General features: G+C 41.6%; 1 protein-coding gene across 4 annotated transcripts in view; it reads right to left on the bottom strand.

Moving 5' to 3' along the window:
- Positions 1–15,669, bottom strand: part of LOC139138624 (zinc finger protein 850-like) — a 46,860-nt gene extending 31,191 nt beyond the window's left edge. For 2 of the 4 annotated variants that reach the window (XR_011553646.1, XM_070707078.1), the window contains exon 1: positions 15,498–15,657. The gene's annotated coding sequence lies outside the window, so the exon portion shown is untranslated. Of the gene's footprint in view, positions 1–2,712; positions 2,828–15,497 lie in introns of those variants that run through there. The other 2 variants (XR_011553647.1, XM_070707081.1) reach the window with 2 other exon arrangements.
- Positions 15,670–20,000: the final 4,331 nt, after the last annotated feature.

Here is a 20,000-nt window from a genome sequence, read left to right as displayed (position 1 = left end):
TCACGTCAAAAGATCACGCTGTACATGAGAATTGGTAATGTTTATGTCCACTTTACAGGTTTTAACAGATACTTATCCCGGCGACAAACATGAATGACTTAATCAGACAAAGAACTGCGACCAGTAAGGTAAAGTGGAAAAGCGGAAGCGCAGTTGCGAGATCACTCAGATTGGCAGTGGGAATAATTGGTGTAAATAAGAAAGATATAGACAAACAGGTGCTGCATTGCAAGAGTAATCGAATCGTAAGACATTGGAAGACTTCTCGAGTTTAAAATTTCGTAAGCAAATGTTGAAAATGTAATAAAAAAGTCAGAAAATACACGTACGATTTGTATGTCACCTCATTCAACGTGTTAATCATGAAAGTATAAGTTTCCAGGCAAGGCAATAATTAATACGGGAAAAAATGACAGTGATTTTGCATGAATATGATCGATAAGAATTATAGCCAGCTAAGAGCCAGCTAACATGGCTAATAGCGGCTGAAAACGGCTATTAGCTAGAATAGCTGAATAGCCGAGGATTTTGGTATCATAGCAGAATAGCCGAATACCTGCTCAACAACCCCGAGGCAGCTATTAAGTTTCCGTCATTAGGTCCCAAACACAATAGCTGAATAGCCGCTAATTATCCCTTGAGCCATTGCTCTAAACCCTCTTAGCTGAATAGCTGCTAAATATGTCAAAGCTGGCTATTTTGGCTATCCAGCAATCCCACACCTTTATGGAGAGAAAAGTAGGCTTTGCGTAAGTTTACAAGCGCGGCTGGGCACATCGTGTACCTAGGCGAGGTGGGTGTGCTCGAAAACGAAGATCAATGCAAGTTTTGGATTCAAAATCGGCTGTTTTCGGCGGAGAAACTGCCCGCCGTATTTCTGAGGGGCCACCAGCGGTTTTTTCTATATCAGTCTGCAGGCTGTGGTGGTAGGCCGTATAACGCCGGTAACACACAGCACTGCCATGCAGAAGCTAGTGGTAGCCACTGACACATATGCCTCCAAGTTGCAGGTAAAAACAACCTCATGATCAGTGTGCGAAATTAACGTCGGTCCGACGGTCCGAGACCGACAGATTTCTCGTCGGGCCGAAAGTTTATAGCAACATGTCGGTCCTTATGACCGACTAAAATTTGGAATAAGTGATGAAAATTTCTTCGTCAAGACCTGTAACAGATGCAGATGATGACTGACTCTGAATCATGTGATTCAGACTTGAATGTCATGCACCTATCAATGTTTTCCACCGTGGGAGTGCGGGGCAACAGGGGATATTGATCGCACTTCGTGTCCTGGTAGTGGGGAATTCGATCTCTATGGTACGCCAGACCGGGGAGGGGGTTGACATCGGGGGTTGACAATGTCGCAACATAGTAATTTTTTGTCTTGGGACTTTTTACATTTACAAAGAGTCTAATCCCTCCAATCGACGCGCATAGCACGGTGCAGCTGATCACATTCAGATCAGTATGAATTACGTCCGTGCAGTCGACAGTCAAGTTCACGTTTCGCTGTGTTTGTTTATGGACCGCTAGAACATCTTGTTTGCTCGTTTGTCTTTAACCAAAGTTCACAAGGCCGACTGTTACCACGATATATCGACGTGGTAACAAGTGTACATTTTATTTTATGCACGTCAGATCCTGTGTGTATACTCTCAGAGGCCGAGAGTAGGGCTTCAAATTGTTTGGATGTATACCGTTTTACGACGGGCATGCAAAACTCACCGTCATCCTGGGCTGTAGGCCTAAGTGTCGCAAAAAATTACATCTTTTGAGATTTTACGGTATCATTTACTGATCATGTCGATGGTTTTCAGCAGTATCGAGTGTCTGTCAAACTTTTCAGAGTCATTTTAATAACTTTAAGCTTCAAAGGGCGATGAGACCCAGCAATCGCTCAGGCAAAACTTTTCGATCAGAAAATATGCATTCATTTCCGCGAGTGGCGACGTGTGCAATTCATGTATCTGCAATTTCTATAATCGAGAAAAAGTTACGATACTTGTCCTTTTAATTAAAAGTATAACTGTTTCTTCATGAATGCAACAGAGGCCACATTTAAGCATATTTATTTTTTGAAAAAAATTGAAAGTAATCCATACGTCATATCAAAATACAAACCAGGTATTTTTTTCCTTCTGTTTTACATTACAATAAAAGGCATAGTGATCAATGTTTGCATAAAAAAATTGTTCATATACTCCCCATATTCATGATTGTTTTCAAGGTACTAAGTTATTCACTCACTCTTCTACCTCTCGCGTTGGCTAATTTCAGAAGTGATGTTCAGCTCGCCAACTATTTTCAAATCACAATATCACATGCCCTGGTGTATTGTGCAATTGTACACAGCAATGTAGAGAACACCATTCCCCATGACAGACAAACTTTCTCGCTTTCATCAGCCACATGTAGCCAGTGCATGAGCCTGTATTCGCCGGCCCCTGGGTGTTTGACATCATTTATAGTCCGAGTGTGGGGGATTTGACACGACTAGAAAAAAATTTCAAATTCTCCTGTTAGTCCCATAGTCCCCCCCCCCTTCCGTGGTGAAAAACATTGATAAATTTGTGCGCATGACGGTGAGGAAGATGAGGGCTGTGATCTTTTTCAGATTCCAGATCATGTAGATGAATGATTCATGATCATCCACTTACACTATTCTGTAATCTATGTGAACAACAGTCCTTTTGAGTGAATACTTACCGACTCTATTGATAAAAGGACATGAAAAATTAAATATTACAACATTCAAAAGCATAGTATTGGTGAAGAAGTTGACTTTAATGGTCGTTAACAACTACATTTACTGAGGACCGGCAGTTTTCTGTAAGGACCTGAAGCTTTGGCTTGGTGCTGGCCCTTATGACCTGAAGCTATTTTCTCTCAATTACGCACACTGGTCATGATACATCGTAGCATCGTTGTTTTAGGACGAGTTGATTGTACTATACTTTGGGCGAAGTGGTTTTAGTACGATGTGGTATGGGGCGAAGTGGCGTTGGACGAGGTTGTACTTGGGACGAGGTGGTTATTACTATATAGTAAAAAGAATACTCAGGTTGACCTATTTACGCCCGGATCTTTTTTTCACCCCGTTCTTCAAGCACAGATCGTAAAGAGAACCTGTTTTGTGGCCACACGTTCTCTTCTCATTCAGGAACACGGTGGTACAGAAATATGTTGATAAAAATTCATTATTTTGATAAAAATGCGATTTTTCAAAATCTCTGGCAAAATCCCGTGTACTCTCGCTTACCCTAACAATTGACGGTGCCCCCGCGCGAGAAATTATAGTACAGGCAAATATAAACAAACACAATCGCATTTAATGAGGTACATTTTGGTATGTTTCTTGCGGATTATTCTGACATTCACCTGGTTCAATTTGTTTGCTTAAATTATCTCCGTGTTTGCGATTAATAATTATAATATCCCGTCTCCGGTGGGGGGGCTCGCGACCGACTTTTTGTTTGTAAGTGCGCCCGACCGCTATACGTGACCCCCGTCGCTTACCCCTATGTTCTAACGGAACAAATTAAGCACAAACGAAAACCGCTAATTTCAAGTATCTTTACGCGTATAATGTCCCGAAACATGTTAATTTACTCCAGCCATACCTTTGTTTACTCGTCCCGTCTTTAAAATTGTGAATGGGTTTGATTTAATGTGAATTAGCTGCATCAAACGAACACTCCGGACAAGCCGCGAAGTCGCACCCCCCGACGATGTTTCGCCTGTGCAGACAAACATGAACCTGTGACCGAAACGGTATACGCTCGTAAAAGAGGCGTAGATTTAGATCAATAGATAGGAATATGAAAGGAGCCATGAACTTTTAAAAATTATAACCTTTATATACAACATGAACTATTCAATTAAACTTCCAATTTTTAAACGATATTTCGATTTCGCGCGCGTCGCCCAGTCGCAGTCGGTCGCCCAGACGTACAATGAGGTCAACGAACTCCTATGTATTTTGCAAGCCGATGAAAGGCGCGCCGTATATCTCCTGGCCTGGGAAAACGTATATTTATGTGCATATCGCGCAAAGTGAGGAGTTTGTGAAAGGATGTTTGGATAATAATGTCAGAAAGATAAAGTTTTACAATGAGTAGGGATGTAGTGTATTTCTTTCCAAGTATTGCTGTCAAATTGCCGTGATTAAACACATCCAGTCCGGCCGGGGCTGACACCGGGATGAAGTGGCGAAGGTCGATCATTACACGAAAGGACGTGAAAATGTTCCGATGCGACGTAGTCCGTCCCTTGGTTTATTCTCAGTGCATGGAGTATAAGCTTATTATTTACGCGATTGGAAATGTGTGATTTTCAAAATATCCGCAAAAAAGTAATGCGAGATAGTAGTAAGAAAGCTTTACATGGCCATGATCTATCAACGCCAACGCCGGTCTCTGGGTAAATATTGTCGAGGCCGGGTTATCGTACTCAAACATCCCCGGGCTCTCGCTTTGTTCAAAGTTGTGACTTGGCATCAATGAATGACTTTCCTTCAGGATGTCTATAAAATAAGTCCAAACTATCATTGGATGATATTTTAAAAGTAAAGCCCTCCCATATCCCTCGGGTTGATTGTCTTCTCTAAACTTGCGCCATGATTGGCCCTTTCCGAATTTTGTCTCAATTTTATACCACGTGGGGGGAAGTTCATCAACAACAAGGTCTGTGAGTGGTTCACAAATTGCAACTTTCGTCTCACAAGATTGTCAATCAAACAGTGTGGCGTCCCATAACGTTTTGTCGCCGCACTCCAGGGTGAAAAAGAATCACTTTGCGAGCAGACAACGAACATCTAACGCCGCACATCGAGTCAGAAAATCCTATCGAAAGTACTGAATCGTTTTTTTTACTCACCAGTCCGAATTTATTCTACCTTCTTTTCTACACTGAACTAATTTTAATCAACTAACCACATTACCCTACAGCGAAGTTATATTTTGGTTTTATCATACATTTTACACTTTACCAATTCAAAATGCAGAAAAAAAATGAATATTCAATCTGCAGCTTTAGTACGTTCAGACTGACGACTTTGCGTCGGCCCAGGTCCCTGTCGGAGAACAAATGACACATCATTTGAACATTATTAATAGGACTAAGCAGAGCCTATGTGTTATCTTTCTACCAATCAGACTCTTTGGTAACTTTCATCCAATGACTGTGGACTATAATCTCCCGCCAAAAAATGTTTATCCTTTGGTGTTCTATTACATTCGGTGCATGCGCTTTGGTGCCTTTACATGTAATTGCTACAGTTGTGTTCCGGTTGGCGCCTTTTTTATCTCATGGCGTGTTCAGTAATAAAGCTTGTGTTCTCAGCATGAACTGGTGTCGTTCGCAGTTCTGTATATAAGTCAGACAAGAACCTTGATCATAAAACCCCATCACGACATTTTTTGGTGCCGAGACCAGGATTAGGATGTCTGACGAGGAGCAGCAACCAACTCAAGCCGAGCAACTGGCAACGAAATTGGCCAAGTTGAAACTCAAGCGCAGGGGACAACGTGCCCAAATGACGAGGCTGTTCAACCGTGCAGAACAACTCACATCAACGTTCGCTGCAGCTGAGAACAAGACTGAAGCTTACAGGATACTCACAGCATTGAACACTCAACTGACTCAGAAATACGAATCTTTAACTAAGATCGAAGAAGATATCTTAGATAATACGGATGAAGCAAGCTACGATGCTGCGAGCCAAGAATCTGGCGACTACATGTCCGAGATATTCGAGAGAAACGACAAGATCACTGATTTCATCAAAAACAACAAACCGAACAATGCGACTGGCCCATCGGCGAACTCCGACACGCTACTCAAGACACATCGAAGAAGAAAACGGTCGCATTACCGAAACTACAGCTGAAAACTTTCTCAGGAAACGTACTCGAGTGGGTGAGTTTCTACGACACTTTCAAATCGTCCATCCATAATGATAAGAACCTCGAGAACATTCAAAAGTTCACATACTTACGCAGCGTTTTAACTGATGAAGCTGCCCGTACGATTAGCGGTCTCGCCTTGACAAACTCCAACTACGACCATGCTTTAGAGCTACTCATCGAACGCTACGGACAGAATCATTTGATCATCGATGCGCACATGACTGCACTGTGGCAGATTCCTCAACCTACGAGTGACATTAACAGTCTGAGATTGTTTTATGACACATTAGAAAGTCATATTCGCGGTTTACAATCACTTGGCAAAGAAGAGAACGCTTATGGAGAACTTCTCATTCCCATGATTCGAGATAAACTACCTAACAATATTCGGAAACAGATTGCAAGAGATCACGGAAACAAGGCTTGGACTTTACCTGAGTTGCGCAAAGCCATCCTACGGGAAATCGACGCCATTCAAGCCGGAGTTCCACTCGATGAGTTATCGGTTGCGGACACAGCAACACAGCCTAATATGACCGCTTCATTTCATACTAAGGCCGCATCTACGCGCACAACAAAGCCTTTGAGAATCAAAAACATGCGTGTTTTGTAAGGGAAATCACTACACAAGTGATTGCCAAGTTGTCACCGACCCGAAACGTCGCTTAGACATTGTCAAACGCGATCGTCTCTGTTACAATTGCCTTGGAAAGCATCGCGTGAGCGATTGCAAGTCTCGTTACACTTGCAAGATCTGCAAGCGTAAACATCACTCTACCCTTCATGACACCAAATCAGCTACAACGTCTGAGAAAAAGGGAACTTCTGAAGTTCATGTGGCATTGGCGAAGACAGACGACACAAAGGGGAAATCTACACCCAACGGATCGGTTCTCCTCAAGACGGCAGTCATTCCTATGTCGGTCGGCGATAGGAACCTATCAACGCTACCGTGCTGTTCGACGATGGGTCCAACAGAACTTTTATCACGCAGCGATTTGCTGACAAACTCAACTTGAAATCGGACACTCATGAGAACGTGAGCCTGTCAACATTCGGGGACAATTCGAAACAAATTCATTCCATGAAAAGTGCAATGGTAACTTTGCACGAACAGAATGGGCATACCAGTACTGTTAACGCCCTGATAATTCCCGAGATTTCGTCCAACCTATTCAACCACGTGTCAGCAGAAATACTCAACTCAGACCATCTACGGGGATTAAAGCTTGCCCACCCAGTTTCCAATGTTAAAACTATGGAAATTGATGTACTCATCGGAGCTGATCAATATTGGAACTTTGTTGGAAACCATATCGTGCGCGGGGCAGGTCCAATGCAATATCATCTAAGTTCGGCTACTTGTTGTCCGGTCCTACTGGAAAGCGTGGGAAATTGGACTCTGACATTAATATTCATCACGTGAACGTAGAAAACACACACCGACGATGACATACGAAACTGGTGGAATTTAGAGCTCATCGGAGTGAAGGCAGACTCGCAAAATGATGAAAATACCGACTTCGAAACATATCGGGACACTCATCTACGTGTTGAAAATGGTAATACATTGCCCGTTTACCATGGAAAACTGATCATCCGCCACTGCCTTCAAACTATGCGGCAACTGAAAATCGCACGCGCGCTATGGTTCGCCGTTTGACCCCTGACTTAACGAAGAGATATGACGACATCATCACCGATCAACTGCGCCGAGACTTCGTCGAGAAGATTCAAGATGACAACAAAACTGAAGGACATTATTGCCGCATCGAGCTGTCAAGAAGGACTCAGTTACCACTCCAATACGTATTGTATACGACTGCAGTAGCAAACAAAATGCTGACTCGGCAAGTCTAAACGACTGTCTTCAAACTGGGCCGTCATTAATCAATGATTTACCTGCCATTTTGCTACGATTTCGCGCTAACCGAGTCGCTTTCGTCAGTGACATTGAAAAGGCATTCTTAAACATACGTCTAGAGGAAGACGAGCGTCAATACACCAAATTTCTTTGGTTATCGGACATTCGTGATCCCGAAAGTCCATTTGATGTTTATCAATTCAAGTCTGTTCTGTTTGGGGCGGCTTGTTCCCCATCATGCTCAACGCTGTAATCAAGACCACTTGGAAAGTAACGCCTCCATACCGATTGCTGATGACCTCAAACATAATATTTATGTTGACAATGTGATAGACGGTGCCAAGTCTGATGAAAAGGCCGTGTCATATTACAACGACGCAAACCACCTCATGCACTCGTGTGGGTTCAAGCTGCGCTCATGGACGTCCAACAGTGAACGACTATGTGAACTCGCAAAACAGGATGATATCTACGAACCCTCCCATGATGTACCAGTACTCGGCCTGCGTTGGGAACCAGAAAGCGACACGATGACCTACTCAGAAAATAATAGCGAGCCTATTCCAAATGAATTGATAACGAAACGAGATGTTCTCAGTTCCTCCGCTACACTGTACGACCCACTGGGCTTCGTAGCTCCAGTTCACATCAAAGCTAAACTCTTTGTGCAGTCACTATGGAAACGCGGGCTCCCTTGGGACGAACCGCTCGATGCTGAATTGAACTCTCAATGGATACAGATCGCAGCGGACTTGAATGCTACACGCAAGACGACAATAAACCGCCAATACTTCTCAGGGAATAAAGATAACGACGACTGCGAAGTTCATGTTTTCGCTGACGCCAGCACTACCGCCTACGGAGCTGTAGTTTATCTCCGCAGTTCAAGTGAAACTTCTATCGTTATGGCCAAGGCACGCGTCGCCCCAACGTCCGATTTGTCACTGCCTCGGTTAGAACTGATGGCCGCCCTGTTGGCACTCGACTCAGCAAATTCGTAATAAATGCTCTCTCCGGCAAGATAAACATTACACAGCGGTATCTCTGGTCGGACAGTCAAATTGCGTTGTATTGGATCAACAGTGTCAAGAAGCTGCCGATCTTCGTAAGCAATCGCGTCAGAGAGATCAATGGTTTTCGTCACATCTACAAATATTGCCCCTCCGCTGACAACCCAGCTGATTTGTTAACTCGAGGCATTACTTCTGATCAACTAGCCAATTCTACTCTATGGTGGAACGGCCCTATTTGGTTGAAAGAAAATGGAGACTGGCCAATCTGTGAACTGTTTGATAGCGCAGTGCACCATATCGCTACAACGGACGACTTCATGATCGAGCCTCACACACAAATCGATGCTGAGGTTGCCAATAAAATGCAACACGTTGAGGATCTTTCTCGCCGATCCACTGAGAACATCGGCTCATCAAATACGGAAATCGACCCCGCAGTTGACGTTGGCATACAATACGCGGTGGACATTACTCGTTTCAGCTCGTTAGACAAACTATTCCGCGTTACTTCGTATGTATTTCGTTTCAAATCTCGACTGCAGCGAAAGAGAGACACGCCTCAGGAGCAGTCTCACCGGACGAGATACGACATGCTGAACAAATCTGGATTAAAGACGTACAATCTGAGATATATACAGACACTATTCATTCCATGAGGATGAATGTGAAGAGGTTCGGACCGTTGGTTCAACAACTTAACCTATTTCTCGATAACGAGGGCACACTTCGATGTGGCAGCCGTGTACACAATGCAGCATTGGACTATGTCACGAAATTTCCAGCGTTGCTGCCTCCTCACCATGAATTCACTAAACTGGTCGTTCTGAAAGCACACGAACGCGTATTCCATGGAGGAGTCCAGTCGACTGTAACACAAATTCGTCAACAGTACTGGATACCGAAAATACGACGTATCGTTAGCAAGATTCTTCACAACTGTGTTACCTGTCTGAAAGTTGAAGGAAAGCCGTACACTAACCCAGTCCAAGCTCCGCTGCCTGCATATCGCGTGAACATCACCCCTCCATTCAGTGTGACGGGGGTCGACTTCACGGGGGCTCTCCTCACCAAAGCTATTGATGGTAAACAAAACAAGGCATACGTGTGCCTGTTTACCTGTGCGGTTACACGGGCCATACACTTGGAATTGGTACCGGATTTGACGACTAAAACATTTCTACTCGCGTTTCGCCGTTTTGCTGCAAGACGATCCCTGCCTAGCCGAATGTTATCCGACAACGCCTCGACGTACATCTCTGGAGCCGAGGAGATACGCTCCTTGCTCGACACGCCTGATGTTCGAGATTATCTCTCATCTCAGCGAGTGAAATGGACTTTCATACCCAAACGTGCGCCGTGGTTTGGCGGCTTTTGGGAGCGGCTCATAAGTCTCACGAAGAATGCGATTAAAAAGGTTCTCGGTCGATCATTCATCTCGTATGATGAGCTTGCTACCGTCGTCACCGAAATTGAGACTGTATTAAATGATCGCCCACTCACCTTCGTTTCATCCAGTGCGGATGATGACGTTAGCCTGACCCCAAATCACCTGTTACATGGTAGAAGCTTAACCTCACTACCATACATCACAGTCTCCGATGAAGAAATCGAAGACCCGACTTTTGGAAAACCCAATGATGTTAACAGACGTTACGCCACATTTGTCAAATCTCCAACAACAGTTCTGGAAGCGATGGTCAACCGAGTATTTGACAGCTTTGAGAGAACGTCACTCCGGTTCCGGAAACAAGCACAATGTAATTAAAGTGGGAGATGTGGTACTGATCCATAGTGATATCGATCGTAGGATGAAATGGCAGCTCGGGACTGTGAAGAGACTTGTTTATGGACGTGACAAGTTGGTGCGATCAGCTGAAATCTCCACCGCCAGGGGACACACCAACCGCCCTATACACAAGTTATATCCTCTTGAGGTAGCCTCTCAAGAATTATCATCATCTGAAGACAAAGATGTGAACGAGCGGGAAGACATCCATCGGCAAGAAATTTCAGCTGAGAAAACCAATGACCCGCCCGAGTCGGGGAGACCGTCCAGAGATGCAGCCATTGCAGCCAGGATGAGAATATCCGAACTTTCATAAATTGTTGTAACTGTTGAGTCAATTAACTCCCTGAAATTTCTAAGTTTTTTGTTCAAACGAATCATTTATTGATAATTCATATTGAAAGTGTTCAAGATTATCTTTCGTCGCCGGGAGAATGTCGGAGAACAAATGACACATCATTTGAACATTATTAATAGGACTAAGCAGAGCCTATGTGTTATCTTTCTACCAATCAGACTCTTTGGTAACTTTCATCCAATGACTGTGGACTATAATCTCCCGCCAAAAATGTTTATCCTTTGGTGTTCTATTACATTCGGTGCATGCGCTTTGGTGCCTTTACATGTAATTGCTACAGTTGTGTTCCGGTTGGCGCCTTTTTTATCTCATGGCGTGTTCAGTAATAAAGCTTGTGTTCTCAGCATGAACTGGTGTCGTTCGCAGTTCTGTATATAAGTCAGACAAGAACCTTGATCATAAAACCCCATCACGACAGTCCCGACCAGGGACCGACGTAAAAAACCAATGTGGACACGCTGAGTCGGCCCTGGGCACAGGCGACCCAATAAGTACTACTGAGTTTTTCACAGTGTTTTCTCTATCATTTTCTCTTCTTTCTTCATGCTCTGAATGATCGGAATAAATAAAATAAATGGTTTATATAACATAACCTAGCCTCTGTGACTCTTTATTTATTTTACACTCCATTACAAGGACGTATATCTCTCATACACACATGCTGTAATTAATTAGTCAACACAACTAATTATGCTAATCCGTGGACTTATCAGGGATTTTACGGGTTGGTCAACATCGCGAAAGATAGGAATGGTTACTAAAACGGGAAGGTAAGAAGCTCTCCTGAAATGTGTCCAGAAATTACCAAATTGCGGCCAGTCATGACCATTTATCCAAAATCTACTGCAGCCAGTGTATTTCGATGGCCGAGGGGAGCCAGCTACTCTTATTTCAAACGTTTAAATGGTCGCGAACAGTGCAAACCCTGCCAGTGCCTTGCCTGCAGTTCATGGCATGAGGACGTCCGTAAAGCAGGAAGTCGGAAGTTGAAACCTTTGACCTTTACGTTGTTTATATGTGGGCAAACTTGTAAACATATTTCCCAGGGACAAGCCTGATTTTGACTAGGGTCAAAGTTCGTGTGGTTAAGCGTGGTTCTCTCAATCGGGTGGTGTTGCTAAGGTTTTGTCTGCCCACCGTCCGTGGGTGGAGGGACGGTGGTCTGCCTAATGTCTGCTGAGCGTTCTCGATAATTTTGCTGTATTTTTTCTCACAAACATCGGAAATTCGTTTAAGTTTTAAGAAACATTTCGTTCATGTAAGGAAATCATATAGCAAGTACTTCTTGCGATGGTGCAAACTCTACGAAATATTATTATATCAACGATGTTTTCCATGATAGTTTACAAGGTTTCTTGTCTAAATTCGCGGAAATCATCAAGAATATCTAAAAAATACTACACGTAATTATGACTACATTTTGTATGTGTAAAGGTGTTGTTTGCCGTTCCGAACGTATGTTCTACACGTACGCGACGTATGGTTATCACTGATCAGCTGACGATGGAACGTAATTACGTGTAAGTAAACTTCTCCATAACGATATGTTACCGGCAGACATGGAGATAATAGCGAGTGAATAGAAATGACGGTGACTGGTTTAAAAAATTTACAGTGCTGGTAAAAATTCTCACAGGCTTCTTAACGTAGTGGCCGACATCATCGGTGATGTCAGTTTGTGTTTCGATGTTGCGAGGTCACCTCAGGTGACTTTAGTGACGGGCTACACTGAGCCTCGTCAATCGCTTGTACGCCAGAAAAAGAACGGTCTGCGAGTAGCCATGTCGGAAAAAGCTGGAAAAACGGCGATAGCTTGGTGATTTTCGAGCGGATTTCTGGTAGTGGTAGGCCCCTAATAACCATGTTGTCGATGAGTGTTGGCAATTTGGGTGGAAAATATGGACTCAAAGCTAGCCTAACAGTATAAACGAAGTTTTATAGCCCGTGCGCCGCTTCTTTCGGGAATTTTGTGCACTAACACTGCACAAGGCACGATTGAAAATCAATGAATTCCTCAGACTAGTAGCGACCATGGAGCTAGAAACTAGCTCTATGTAGAGACCAACTCTCTTTTACTATGCGAAAAAAGTAACCGGCGACATTAACTCTTTGACGCCGTACAGTCATTCTAGTCATGAGCTTGGTTGCTACCATATACCAGAAAACAACCGACTTTGACGTCAAAGGCCTGTTGCTGGTACGTACTTTGAGACAGAAAATAACGATATGTTACCGGTAGACATGGAGTTCATAGCGAGTGCAGAGAAATGAAGGTGACTGGTTTAAAAAATTCACAGTGCTGGCCAAAATTCTCCAGTGTGTGCTCCTGCTAATGTGTCACCATTGTGCCTTGAATCACGACGCGGTTTGTAAATTATACTTGGTATATACACTCCCAGAAAACGACGACGTGAAACATACATCTATACACAGTCCCTCTATCCACAATAGAGGGACTGTGATCTATATAATTTTGTTGAAAAACTCATGAAACGGCAACTCCGGCGATCTTTTTCTACTTGGTCGGTCGATACTTTCTGGGTGGCATTTGTTACATGGAGCAGGACCATGTCTGCTTAGTTATGTTAGAATTTGGCGCTTGGCAACGAAAAGCATGCGCGTTTCCAGTGTTCCTTTCGATCTAACTTCCCGTTTATTTTGAATAATGAGCAGTGTTTGTTTGCGCATATCATGAATATATAAGCGTCCACTAGGTTTACGGACGTCCTCGGGACACGTTTCCCAAGATCTTCATACCTTCTCCTTTTTCATTAACATCACTATCTTTCCGATGTTGACCAACCTCTGATAAGTCCACGGATTAGCATAATTAGTTGTGTTGACTAATCAATTACAGCATGTGTGTATGAGAGATATACGTCCTTGTAATGGAGTGTAAAATGAATAAAGAGTCAAGTGGCTATAGGTTAGGCTATATAGTCATTTATTTTATTTACTACGATCAGTCAGAGCATGAAGAAAAGGAGAGGGACTGACAGTGACAGAGAAAACTGAGAAAAACTCAATAATAAGCTTATCAATATGTATGGGCCGCCTATGCCCTGGGCCGACTCAGTTTGGTCCCGGTTAGAAGGGGGGGTTCAGGGCCGACTCAGGGCCGACGCAAAATTTGGTCCGACGCAAATCGCCAGTGTGGACACGTTACGTCGGCCCTGGTCCCAGTTGACCAGGCCTCCGCTATGGATCGAAGTTGAACTAGTCACACTATTCGCGCAAAACAAACGACGTCTGAAACGAAAGTTTACACCTATCGAAAGTTTTCAATCCAGTCTTTACATTTTAATATCATCCCATGTACGCTGAACTTCCCACCAACCTTTGTTCCGCAAACGAGACCATGTCATTCGATTCCACAGTGCACGTAATAGACTAGAGAGGCATGTCAAAAATGCCGCGCACTGGTTATTTCTCCACCGCGGTCTTATATATACCATATGCTCATCCAATAAATGGTGAAGATCTCTCCGATGATTAAAAGGGTGAGTGGTAGTCATATTTGCCCTTCTTGTGCGTAAAAACACAGGAAAATCATGAACAGTAGAAACAGCATGCCATATTCAAATGCGCCATTTTGAACTTTGACAGGTCACAGGTCACAAAGGAAGGTAAAGTTACGTCGGCCCTAATTCTGGTACCGGTAAGTGTGGACACGGACCAAATTTAATCCCAAAAGGACAATTATTTTGCGTCGGACCAAATTTCAGTTGGGTTGCCAATGTGAACAAGATATAATTGATTGCCAATCTGAGACTCAAACTCCAACAAAAATAGTTCCGGGTCAAAATTGGTAAATAGGTATTAACATAAAGGAATGGCATAATGTTTTTGGTATTGCACTGCAGTGCAAATACCGGTAGTACGAGCGGGCTTCGAGGAAAGTAAACTGTGGTGCATATGTAAAGTATTTTTTCGCTCAGACAAGTTTATAGACCGCGTCTGAGGTCATGACCTTTATCCAACCCAAGAGACGTACGAGGCACACTAAGCATGCTCAGTAATAACTGGCAACAATTTCAAAAAAGTGATTTGGAGACGAATATGTGCTTGAAGACGTAGGTATTTAGTGAATATCACTTGGAATTTTGTGTCCTAATTGACTACATGCAAAGTAGAATTAATGATATTAAGCTGAAGTTCAGATCCCGAGGAAAATTTTTAACCTAGTAGAAAGAGCCGGACTCATTGAACAATCTTCAAAAATTAGCACAATCAAATGGAAGACAAAAGAAATTCAAAGAAAAAATTGAGTATAATGATACTTAACACTAGGACGTAATCTAAATTCGGTATTGAATTACTAACTATTCCAAGGCAAAGCACGTTAAATCTGACGCTTCGCTTCTCAATCGTTTTGGTAGCGCAGAAGCTCTACGCAACATAATCGGGAACTATTTTACTCACCAGGGTTTTGCGAAGCATGTGGTTATGGTACGAAATGAAATTTTTGGGGCGAAGTTATGTGGGGCGAACTAGTTTTGGTGCGAAGTGTCTGGACCCACAATAGTCTACCTGCAGTGCTGTAGCTCGAATCTTTGAAGGCAATACTTACCAGAGAAATTGTACCTGTCTCCTCTCTTTACGATTATTCAGACTCAAAAGCTTTGCAGATTTTACTGGAAAACGGCTATAAACTGGTTACGAACACAGTACGCACCTTCCGAAAGGGAGCCTCACGCCCAGTTGCTCACGTTGCGAGAAGGGTGGGCCTTTTTGTCTAGCCCCTACCCTAATTCTACCGCTGGCTGCGCTGCTCACGAAAATAGGGTCAGCTGGGCACATTGTGAGCGTGGCTATCACCAGGGGGCTATCATTAGTCACGGTCCTTTGGTGGAGGGACTGTGCATTAGTCAATAGTATAGTTACGAGCGCAGTGATTGTATTTCCAACTTTGAGCTGCCTTCGAATTCAGATGTCGTTTGCGCCCATGGAGCAATGTTGCGTAAAACCATAGACCCTCGAGAAATTTCTCAAGGATCTACGGTAAAACATATTCAAAATGGGTAGTGATACGCATTTTGAATATGTTGCATGTAGGCCTACTGTTCGGTCAATTATTTCAATTATTATTCAATGTTACTTATTTATTATTTATTACTTGTTTGATTCGTTTGTTGTTTATTTCTTTCTTTGTTGGTTGGTTGGTTTTGTTCATTTTTTGTCAGGTTGATTTTTTTTGTTTGCTTGTTTGTTTATCCACTTATTTATGTATACATCCTTGCTTCCCTATGGTTTTGCCTGGGTCAGACTGCAAAACTACGTTTTTTCATAGAGAAAGATAGATAGAGTGGCAACGGGTATTGTTTAAGGCGTGAAGCGGTTACGTAACCCATCCATGTTCGCCTCGCCTCAGGTTGCTCTCGCCTCTCTTTTCCGAAGAGTGCCGACCATGAATCCTTCGGTAGTTTTCGGATTTTCGCCAATTGTTAAGCGAAAGTATGTTCGGCAAAGTTTGTGTTGTTGTTGTCGTGTGGTGCTGAGCAGAATTGACGTGCTGGCGAAAACGGGAGTGTTTTGAGCTTCAGGAAAACGAGTTTTACCGTTTTAAAAATTCCTCTCATATTTTTATGAATATATAATGAGTGTGTTTGAACCAAATTTGAAAGACTTTTATCGATACTGTCTGGTTTTACTCAATGGTTTACGGTCAGTCGTACCCTCTTTTACACGTGCGTCAAGGAAGGACATGTTTATGAAACTGCTGCCGTGTTTATGTTTGATTGGCGTGAAGCAGTGTTTCTGGCCTGAGAGCTCACAAAGTAACTATGGTTGCTACGCGACTGGCAGTACGATGCCATCTCGTCGTATTTTTCGCATAATCTCGTGTAATCATCAACCACAAACAATTCCTCCAAGAGGTTTAACACCTTTGGAGCTCATTTTAATATGAAAAGCCAATAGTCTACCGAGACGACCATGGAACAAAAGGCATGCAAGTGTTGCTACTCTGTCTATGTTACTCTGTGGTTTTGGGGGGTTCGCCTATTGCTTTGACTGGGAATTGTATTACGATTTTTTCATGTACAGAGCCATAACTCAGACATGTTTCAACCGATTTTATTCAATGTTGGTACAAGGACATTGACCAATTTCATAGATATGCACGTCAATTTGTTTTGTGATACGATCCAATATGGCCGCCAGGCGGCCATTTTATCATGATTTTTTCATGTACAGAGCCATAACTCAGACATGTTTTAACCGATTTTATTCAACATTGGTACAAGGACATTGACCAATTTCATAGATATGCACGTCAATGTATTTTGTGATATGATCCAATATGGCTGCTGTGTGGCCATTTTCTTACGATTTTTTCATATACAGAGGCATAACTCAGGCATATCTCAACCGATTTTATTGAAAAATGGTACAAGGATATTGACCTATGTCTTACATATGTTCGTTGATTTGTTATGTGATACGATCCAATATGGCTGCTAGGCAGCCATTTTATTACGATGTTTTCATGTACAGAGCCATAACTCAGACATGTTTCAACCGATTTTATTCAAAGTTGGTACAAGGAGATTGACTAATGTCATACATATGCATGTCAATTTGTTATGTGATACGATTCAATATGGCTGCCTTGCGGCCATTTTGTTACGATTTTTTCATGTACAGAGCCATAATACTCTCAGGCATATCTCAACCGATTTTATTCAAAGTTGGTACAAGGATATTGACCTATGTCATACATATGTATGTCAATTTGTTTCATGATATGATCCAATATGGCTGCATGGCAGCCATTTTGTTACAATTTTTTCGTGTCCTTAGCCAAAACTTGGGCATGTCTCAACTAATTTTATTCACCGATTTTATTCATTGTACAAGGACATTGACCTATGTCATACATATGCACATTGATTTGTTTTATGATACAATCCAATATGGCCGCCGTGTGGCCATTTTTTTTCCGATTTTTTCATGTCCGGAACCATAACTCAGACATGTATCAAGCAAATTTATTCAAAGTTGGTACAAGGACATTGACTTATTTATACATATGTATGTCGATTGGTTTCACGAGATGGTCCAATACGGCCACATGGTAGCAATTTTGTTATGGTTGTTTCATGTCGAGAGCCATAACTCTGGCAAGTCTCAACTGATCTTATTCAAAGTTGGTACAAGTACATTGACTTATGTCATACATATATGTGTTGATTTTTTAAACAGTAAGATCAAATATAGCTGCATGGCGGTGATTTTGTTACAATTTTCAAATGTACAGAGCCATAACTCAGACACATTTCCGCCAGTATCATTCAAAGTTGGTACAAGGACATTGACCTATTTCATACATATGCTCGTCAATTTGTTTCACGTCATGTAGCAGTAACATGTCAATTATTGAAGTTTCGTAAGTAGGCTGATATGTCAAGAAATACGGACTGCATCAAATTCATGAAACTTTATACAGATGTTAACTGATGTTAAGCTCACATTGCTTTAACATTGAAACAGACATTTATCAGTGTCATTTTTATTAATTTGTAATTGCATAAGTAATGAACTTTCCTAATTTGGGTGATATAGCCACAAATTAATACAAAGTCAAATGTGATGAAACTTGATATAGATGTTGATCTCATAGTGTTGTAAATACTGCATCAAACTTTATGAAATATGGTACCAGTGATAATCTGTCAAGTGTTAGAATTGTATGCAAAATGTTTTGCAACATTCTGTTGATTAATTCCTAGTTGACTCATTTTCTGAACTTTAGGATGGTGGCCTACATTGGTTTTGTTTTCATCACCATGGAACTCATTCTTGGCCATTGAGCGCCATCTGTATCAAAGTATTTTTACCACAGACCTAATTATGAAGAGGACTCTATCCTCTCTGAGGACATGTAATCAAAGTACCCATTAACAAGTGGGGACTGTGTCATCAACGATGACTTGTTCATAAAAAAATAAAAATTTTCAAGGTGACCAAGAGAAATATGTGTCATGCCATGTTCGCGATATAACTTTTATAGCACTTTGAATACTTGGGAAAATAGCTCAAATTTTTGAAAATATGGTGTTATATGAAGTGTTTGCAAAGATTTTTGAACTTTGTAATTACATACATTTAAACAAGAAATTTGATTTTGGAATTTCGCAAAATGTTGATTCACTATACGTATTTGTTTACGAGGAAACTATGAATAATTTTTTTTACGATACAAAACTAGCTAAATTTGACAATTGATATAGCTGTAAATGATTAGAATAGTGTGTTTGAAAGAGCAGATGTTAACAACAAATTGATATTAGATTTTCACCAATGTGATTATTTATAAAGTTCCAAAAGGGTTCTTTGAAAGTTCAAAGGCCAAATGAGATATTGTATGTCGATTATTGATACTGACTGTGACATCTAGAGGAGGGTCACTATTTTTTTGTGCGTGAAAATTCCTATTAATTACTTACATATTAGGGATATAGCAAGTTTTGTCAGGGAAAATATTTAACAGTCACCTGTAGACTACCCGCATGAAAAGTGAAATAATACTCCTCAAAGGTGAAATTCCAATATCATAATCTTTGCCCACATCTTAACTTTCAAACACCCTATTTGAATCAAATACATTGTATCATTGTTAACACCTACAAAGCAGAGATTTAGTTGTTTAGTATTGTAAAAAATTCATTCATAGTTTTCTCATAGACTCAAATGTATAGTGAATCAAAATTTTAGTGAAATTCAAATATCAAATTTCTTGCACACACACATCAACTTGTACCCATCACCCTTGTCTAATCAAGTAATTTAAAATTAATTACCAAACGTCTATATATATACATATTTAGCTAGTTTTGTATTTGAAAAAATTATTCATAGTTTCCTCAAAGACTACCATATATAGACTATAGTGAATCAACATTTCAGTGAAATTCAAAAATCAAATTTCTTGCACACACATCCAATTGTTACAACACTAGTCCAATCAAGTATGTTAAAATGAATTGTCAAATGTCTATAAATACACAGACTTAGCTAGTTTTGTATTGGAAAAAAAAATTATCCATAGTTTTCCCATAGACTACCATGTATA

Source organism: Ptychodera flava, chromosome 8 (genome assembly GCF_041260155.1).
Source record: "Ptychodera flava strain L36383 chromosome 8, AS_Pfla_20210202, whole genome shotgun sequence".
Classification (NCBI taxonomy): domain Eukaryota; kingdom Metazoa; phylum Hemichordata; class Enteropneusta; family Ptychoderidae; genus Ptychodera; species Ptychodera flava.
Note: the sequence above shows the minus strand (reverse complement) of the source record. Positions and strands in the feature narration are given on the sequence as shown.